At 42.0% G+C, this 8,200-nt stretch overlaps 1 pseudogene; it reads left to right on the forward strand.

Annotated features, from left to right (window-relative positions):
- Positions 1 to 6,508: 6,508 nt before the first annotated feature.
- On the forward strand, positions 6,509 to 8,108 carry LOC141581242 (large ribosomal subunit protein eL31-like; annotated as a pseudogene).
- The last annotated feature ends 92 nt before the right edge of the window (positions 8,109 to 8,200 follow it).

An 8,200-nucleotide genomic window follows, 5' to 3' on the forward strand; every position in this document is an offset into this window, starting at 1 on the left:
TTACTGGGTGGGGGCCACAAGATTGGATGAGCCAGTTTATCCATCTGGGTGATGCCAGGTGATCCATCAAGTGCAGGGTCTGCAAAGTATCTCAAACACTGATCTTTGGAGCAGTTTAGGGAGGATCAGAATCTTGTAGCCTCCAGCTGCATGACTTCTAAACCATAATTTCTAATCTTGTGGCTGTTAGTCCTACAGGGCAATCTAGTCCGTAGGCAAGAAGGAGGTCTGCTTTGGGTAAGGGCTATTATCATATTTGTTCTAAACTATAAGTTTTTCCCAAAGTTAGTTCAGCCCATGCCCAGAAATGAACAAAGACAGCTTGGAGGTTGGAAGCAAGATGGGGTTGATTAAGTTAGATCTCTTTCACTGTCTCGGTCAAAATTTTGCAAAGGTGGTTTCAGAAGTTCAAGGGAAGATATATTTCAGGCAGAGGAGTGGTTAGTGCAAAGATTCTGAAACAAGAGTAAGCTTGGTCTGTTTGAGAAATAAAAATATTATCAGTGTAGTTACATCATCGGTGAGAAGAAATGTGACATGAGAGAAGATCCAGATAATATGAGGCTTTCCTAGAGAGGATTTAAATGTTTGTTTTATTAGTACAATAGAAAGCTATTACAGGGTGTTAATCAGGGGAGGAGCATGATGATACACTGTGAAAAAGTTTTATAAAGATGGATTGCTATGAAGCAAGAGTGGGAGCAAAAAGGTGAATGAGGAGACTATTGCAGTTGTCCAGATGGTGATGGATTGGAGTCATGTGATAGTAGTGCATAGAAAAGAAACACACAGATTTGGTTGATGTTTCTGACATAGAGTCAATGTGACTTGGTGATGCATTACAGGAAAATAATCAGGAATAACTCCTATTTGATACTTAAGATATTGGGTAGAGGGTGGTAACTTTTTCTAAATTTGGAAATGATATAGAAAACATGGCAATCAGTTTTTTGGGGAAGAATCAAATTGATAGGTCTGTTTTGGTCATGCCACATTTAATACTTCATTTAGATTTTCAAGTGGAGATGCAGAGGAGGGAGGTAGATACCAGTCAGGATTCTGAGAAGAGGTTGTGGATTGTGATGGAGATTTGGGAGGAGTCATCAATGGACAGGTGAGATTTCAAGTTATAGGAACACATTACCTAGGATGACTGCATTGATACAAATACATGAGGGAAGTCTAGAATTGAGCCCTCGGATACACCAATATTTAAAATCAGAAAAGAGTCAATCAAGGAAATTGGGAAAGAGAAGTCACTGAGGTAGGAGGAAAACCAAACGTGTGATGTAACCAAGAAAATTTTACAGTTCAAGGACTGGTCAACTGAATCATATATGATTAGGGGCTTGAGATTCCATTGTTACCTGACAGATGGTAGATTTCCCACCACTGGATTCGTAGGCAAGCACCAAATGTCTGAACCGGCAGTGAGGTAACATGGCAGCAGGTGTCACTGTTGTCCGTAATAAGAGTAGTCCCGGTTCGGGAATGACGTGAAACCATATAGAATGGGTTGTGGTGAAAATGTGAAATGAGGAAGTAGAGAACTGAAGTGGAAGTGGCCCTTGAGGTTGCTGTCGAGGAAAGCAGAAATTGCGTGTAAAGTTTAGGAGGAGGTGTGTACTACAAGGAGTTTTTTTTTTTTTTTTCAATCAGTAGATTAGAGAATGTATGTATTTGCTGATAGAAATAAAATAAAATTTAATGATACAGGAGAGAGAGAGAGAGAGAGAGAGAGAGAGAGAGAGAGAGCGCACCTCCATCTCTTCCTCTCAATACCTATTCATTTCTATTAGTTTATGTTTTATCATTCCTGTTTTATTTCAGAATATGTGATTTTTAAATAGAAAATACAGAAGTGATCAAAGTAATATGACAGTCTTGAAATAGAGCAAAATATAAAGCCTTATTATTTCAATGAGAAAGTAAGTAGACCTGTAGACATAATTGGCATTTCAAAACACAGTTCGTAATTACAGAATTTCCATAGATAAATAAAAATAATTAGTGTAAGTACCTGGCCTACCCACCTCGGCTTCCCAAAGTTCTGGGATTACAGGTATGAGCCACTGCGCTCATCCTTCCTTCTTCTTTTTGATCTCTTCTAAAATAAACAACATGATGTAAAATGACCTATTATTAATACATTTTATGTTAGATAATGAGATAAAAGAGGAAAGAAAACACATTTTTGATAGACACAAATTTACTCATTACCAAATAAGAAATATTCATTAAAATTATAGTCTTCACTTCTGCACCTGATCCCATGATTATGGCTGGTATTTATAAGTGACATCTTTCACTTCTCATTCCATGTTCCATTTTCCCTCAGCTAGTACCTCAGTTAGCCATCATCTGTGCCTAGTGGGAAAACCCAAACCTTCATTCCTGAGAGATCTGGGGCATTAACAGTCCTGCTTGTTATAGTTGTAGTTTTACATCGACTTTAATGACAGGACAAGGTAGTACTAAGAGATGCTCTAATGGGTCTCTCGTATTCCAGACATGTTCTTCATTATCTCTATTTAATATAGAAATTGGTAGCGGCCAGGTGCGGTGGCTCAAGCCTGTAATCCCAGCACTTTGGGAGGCCGAGGCGGGTGGATCACGAGGTCGAGAGATCGAGACCATCCTGGTCAACATAGTGAAACCCCGTCTCTACTAAAAATACAAAAAATTAGCTGGGCATGGTGGCGCGTGCCTGTAATCCCAGCTACTCAGGAGGCTGAGGCAGGAGAATTGCCTGAGCCCAGGAGGCGGAGGTTGCAGTGAGCCAAGATCGTGCCATTGCACTCCAGCCTGGGTAACAAGAGCGAAACTCCGTCTCAAAAAAAAAAAAAAAAAAAAAAAAGAAAAAAAAAAGAAATTGGTAGCATACCAATTTCCTTCCCAGTAGTCAGGATCAGTCACCCGATCCATACAGTAACTCCCTTCTTTGCCTGCTGATTCAGAGCAAGAGGAGCCCAAAGTAGTGGTGGGCAGTGGTACCTTCTAGTTCTGTAGAAACATTGTTGTGTCTCTGGGTGGATACATTTCTTCCTTTGGAACTAAGACCTCTGAGTCAACACAGCATAAGATCATGAGGATGGCAGAAATTTTTCTAGTGGATCATGAGGGGTAATAATGGGTGGTGCAATTCCCATTTCTGCCCCTTCATTCCTGGACCCTTGGATTCTAGTTATGGGAGAGAGATCACCACATACTGCATACCGATTTAGAGTATACAAAGCTTCCTAAAGGATATTGCCCCAGCCCTGCAAGTTATTGCCTGCTAGCTGGTGCTGGGGTAAGTCTTCAAAAGATCATCCCACCATTCCATCAAGCCAGGTACTTGAAAATGGTGGACAATATGGTAGGACCAGGGAATTCCAGAGTGTGGACCCATTGCCACAGTTTATTTGCTGTGAATTTAATCCCTCAATCAAATCGATGCTGTATGGAAAAGCATGATGATGGACAAAGCATTCCGTAAGTCCACAGATGATAGTTTTGGCAGAAGCATTACGTACAGAGAAAGCATATTCATGTTCAGAGTTAACGTCTATTCCTATAAAAACAAGGCCCTGCTTTCACGAGGAAAGTGGTCCAATGAGTCCAACCTGCCACTGGGGAGCTGGATGATTACCCCAGGGAATGGCGCCATATCAGGGACTCAGTGTCCATCTCTGCTGTGGGCAGATTGGGCACTCGGGAGTGACTGTAGCCAGATTGGCCTTGGCCAGGGAAAGTCTGTGTTGCTGATCCCAGGAACATCCTCCATTCCTGCCACTGAAACTGTAGAAGCAGGAAACATGTTGGAATGCTTAAGGAAAGAAATCAGATTTCTCTGAATGTATCTAGTTCTTCTTATGGTATTTTGATTGTAACAATAATGGGATAGGAGGTGCCAACTGAGAAGAAATTGTACTTGATGTACAACAGCATAACCTATTATAAACATTTTTTAATGATCCCTTCACTGGGCTTGAAATTACTTTTCTACTCCTGTAGTCTAGATACCCATCATGACTGGTAAAATGTTTACTATGATTTGACTATCTGGAATGATCTCTAGAGACTGTGGCAGACTATATTTTCCACTGATATCTATGTTATATATTTATCTCATCCCACATATTGTCTTTATAGGTAATTTCCCATTCCTCCCACTCCTCCCACAGAGAGGTGAGGGTTTTTCCCCTTCCATTTCAGTCTGGACCAGGACTTGTGACTGCCCTGACCAATGGATTGCGGCAGAAGTAATGCTATATCAAGTGTAGTTCATAAAAAGAATGAAACTTCCATTTAACACTTTCTCACTCAAATCACTTATCCTGGGAGATACCGTCAGCCATGTTGTGAGAGTACTCAAGCAGTTCTGCGGAGGGAAAGCAACGTTCCAGCAACAACTCATTATCTATGGGATTATGTCACCTGGAAGTGAATTTTCTAGCCTCTGTCTAGCCTTCAGATTACTGCAGCCTCAGCTCACATCTGACTACAAACTCATGAGAGATTTCAAGCCAGAAACACTCAACCCAGAAACTCCCAAATTTCAGAGAAACTGTAACAGATAGTAAATTAGATTACTATTATTTTAAGCCACTGCTTTGGGAGTAATTTGCTACGTAGCAATTGATAACTAACACGGGGACAACTTGGTATAATATTAGCTCAGGTGTGACTTAGAACAGGTGAAACATCATGCATTGTCAGGAATTTCATCAACCAGCAAGCCTCCCAACTCTGTGTGGGTCTCACAAAATCTCCATTAATTTTGTGAGACCCACACAGTTAATTATTTGACTATATCTTCCAAAAGTTACTCTGTGATTGCCATTTCAACTGGAAGAGAACACACTGGCCAACAGGAACCATTTGACACCACTTCCCTACAAATTGGGACAGGAAGTTAGTGTTAGGACCTGAAGGAATGACAGTAAGGGACATGGTTATTGGAGGAGACATTGGCTCTTTTTGTATCAGAGTCTGTGCTTCCTTTTTCATTTTGTTTCTCAATAACTATTATGTGCTTTGTGTATACATACACAAATTGGATCCAGACTTAGTTGGTTTACTATTCGTGGTAAGATTTGAGGTGTAAAGGGTGTGGGGGACTTTTTCTCTGATGAATTAGTGACTCTGTTCACCGTTGCTGAGAACTCTTCTTTCAAAAGAACAGAATTGTTGACAGCTTAGCTTGCCCACACCTGTGATTTCAAGACCAGAGAGTTCCCAGAGGGACTTGTACAGTATATTGGGGATAGCAGCCTCGCTCTTCAGATTTGCTTTCCTAACTGGGACTTCTGCTCATGTTCTGTTCTCAATGGCTGTGTCATCACCCCATATGAAAAAGACCATTTGTTCTATAGTGTGGACCAAAAAGATACGTCTGTGTTTCCAAGAGGTAATATTAGTTCCAATTCTCATGGTATAATATTAGTTCTTATTATGCTTTCTAGTTAAGAAAGCATTTATTCAACTGCTAGAAAGCAGGGGAATCATTGCTGGGTGTAGTGGCTCACACCTGTAATCCCAGCACTTTGGGAGGCTGAGACAGGCTTGAGCCCAGGAGTTTGAGACCATCTTGGGCAACTTGACGAAACCCCATCTCAAAAAATAAAAACAGAAAAGCAAAAATAAGCCCTACATGGTGTGGTGGTGTGTGCTTGTGGTCCCAGCTATTCAGAAGACTCAGGTGGGAGGATCACTTGAACTGGGGAGGTTGAAGCTGCATTGAGCCATGATTGCACCACTGGACTTCAGCCTTGATGATAGAGTAAGACCTTGACTCAAAAACAAAACAAAACAAGAAAAGAAAGGGGAATCTGATTGCACATTACAATTTACTAGGGAATGCATAAAGGGAACAAAGTTAATCTGTGATTAAATACAGATAGATTATTGCCCTCTGCTCCAAACTTTATCAGTCAAGATGCTTTGATGCTGCAGTGACCCAATCCATATTAAACGACAACAAACACCTCCCCAATTAATTCTGATGGAACAGCATCAAGTGTAGAACAACATTTGGGAAGCAGTTAACTAGATGGCATTTGGAGCTGGGGGAGGCATGAGACGGAAAGGTAAAAAGGAACCACAGTTGAATAGTCGCTAGCATCCCAAGGTCATGAAGCATTTACATGGATTTTCTTTCGTCTAGTGGCGCTCGTAACTCATAGAATGGATGAGATACAGGAGAGATCTCCAGCCTCCATAGTCTCTGGAATGTACATTCTGGAATGAAGGGGACTTCCTGCATTTAAAAAACAAAGTTACTTGTACAGTTGTGCTTAGAAATTTATTCTGGGGGAACTAGCCAAGAAATAACCAAGCTTCTTGCATTTAAAAAAACAAAGTCACTTGTACAGATGTGCTTAGAAATTTATTCTGGGAGAGCCAACCAAGAAATAATCAAGCTTTCTGAGGGTCGTCTCCCAATAGGGTCCTAGAACTGACAGTGAAGCAAGACTTGCATTTGCAGGCCGGGCGCGGTGGCTCACGCCTGTAATCCCAGCACTTTGGGAGGCCGAGGCGGGTGGATCACGAGGTCAAGAGATCGAGACCATCCTGGTCAACAAGGTGAAACCCCATCTCTACTAAAAATACAAAAATTAGCTGGGCATGGTGGCGCGTGCCTGTAATCCCAGCTACTCAGGAGGCTGAGGCAGGAGAATTGCCTGAACCCAGGAGGCGGAGGTTGTGGTGAGGGGAGATCGCGCCATTGCACTCCAGCCTGGGTAACAAGAGCAAAACTCTGTCTCAAAAAAAAAAAAAAAAAAAAAAAAAAAAAAAAAAAAAGGCTTGCATTTGCTTGTTTTTTCTTTTTAGCCGCCACAAGATGGAGCTCGATTTCTAATGCGTTAGTTTTCACGAGCCCTGGAGGCCCAGGCCAATCTTGCCGGGGATGGCTTCCCGCTGCCGCCTTTGACCCTCAGTTCCCCATGTCCCAGCAAGTATGAGTTTAGGGAATTGCAGACCGGCTTTCCTTCTTCCACCATCCCTCGCGCTCTTCCTTTCCAACTTGGAGCCGGCAGAATGGCTCCCGCAAAGAAGGGAGGCGAGAAGAAAAAGGGTCGTTCTGCCATCAACCAGGCGGTGCCCGGGGGATACACCATCAGCATTCACAAGCGCCTCCATGGAGTGGGCTTCAAGAGGCCTGCCCCTCGGGCGGGCGCTCAGAGAGATTCGGAAATTTGCCATGAAGGAGATGGGAAGTCCAGGTGTGTACGTTGATACCAGGCTCAACAAAGCTGTCTGGGCCAAAGGAATAAAGAATGTCTCATACTGAATCCGTGTGCGGTTGTCCAGAAAACATAATGAGGATGAAGAGTCACCAAATAAGCTCCATCATTTGGTTACCTATGTAGCTGTTAACCACTTTCAAAAATCTGCAGACAGTAAATGTGGATGAGAACTAATCGCTGATGGTCAAATACATCACCCAGGCTGGAGTACAGTGGCACAATCATAGCCCACTGCAGCCTCCACATCCCGGGCTCAAGTGATCCTCCCACTTCAGCCCCAATCCCTCAGTTTGGTCTACGGGTGCATACCACCACGCCCAGGTAATTTTTGTGTTTTTAGTAGAGACGAGGTCTCACTACGTTTCCCTGGCTGCTCTTGAACTCCTGGGGTCAAGCAATTCGACCACCTCAGCCTCGCTTCCCAAAGTGCTGGGATTACAGGCATGAGCCACTGTGTCCAACTGACTTATTTTTCTTAACTTTTAAACTGTGAACTATAACAACCCTACACACACAGACACACAAACACCCACCGACCCACCCACACACACACACACAATGAGAAAAAGATAAATGTGACGATTAATACATTTGTGTAAAGCAAAATGCTCATGCACTCCCACACGTTAGAGAAATAGATCACTATACGTTTTTCAGAAAGTTGTCTTCCTAAGATGTGGCAATGGCCTAGCTCTGAGAGTACGTTAAGAGCAGAGAGATCAACTAAATGACAAACTATCCTTTACAAACTATGCTTTCTAGTATTACTTTTTAAAATTTTTAATTTTTGTGGGTGCATAGTAGTTGTATATATTTATGGGATACATGAGATACTTTGATATCACCTATGCAATGTGTGGTAATCACATCATGGAAAATGGGGTATCCATTCCCTCAAATATTCATCCTTTGGATTATAAACAATCCAATTATACTCTTGTAGTTTTTAAAAAAAATACAATTAAATT

The sequence above is a fragment of the Saimiri boliviensis genome, chromosome 14 (genome assembly GCF_048565385.1).
Source record: "Saimiri boliviensis isolate mSaiBol1 chromosome 14, mSaiBol1.pri, whole genome shotgun sequence".
Classification (NCBI taxonomy): Eukaryota; Metazoa; Chordata; class Mammalia; order Primates; family Cebidae; genus Saimiri; species Saimiri boliviensis.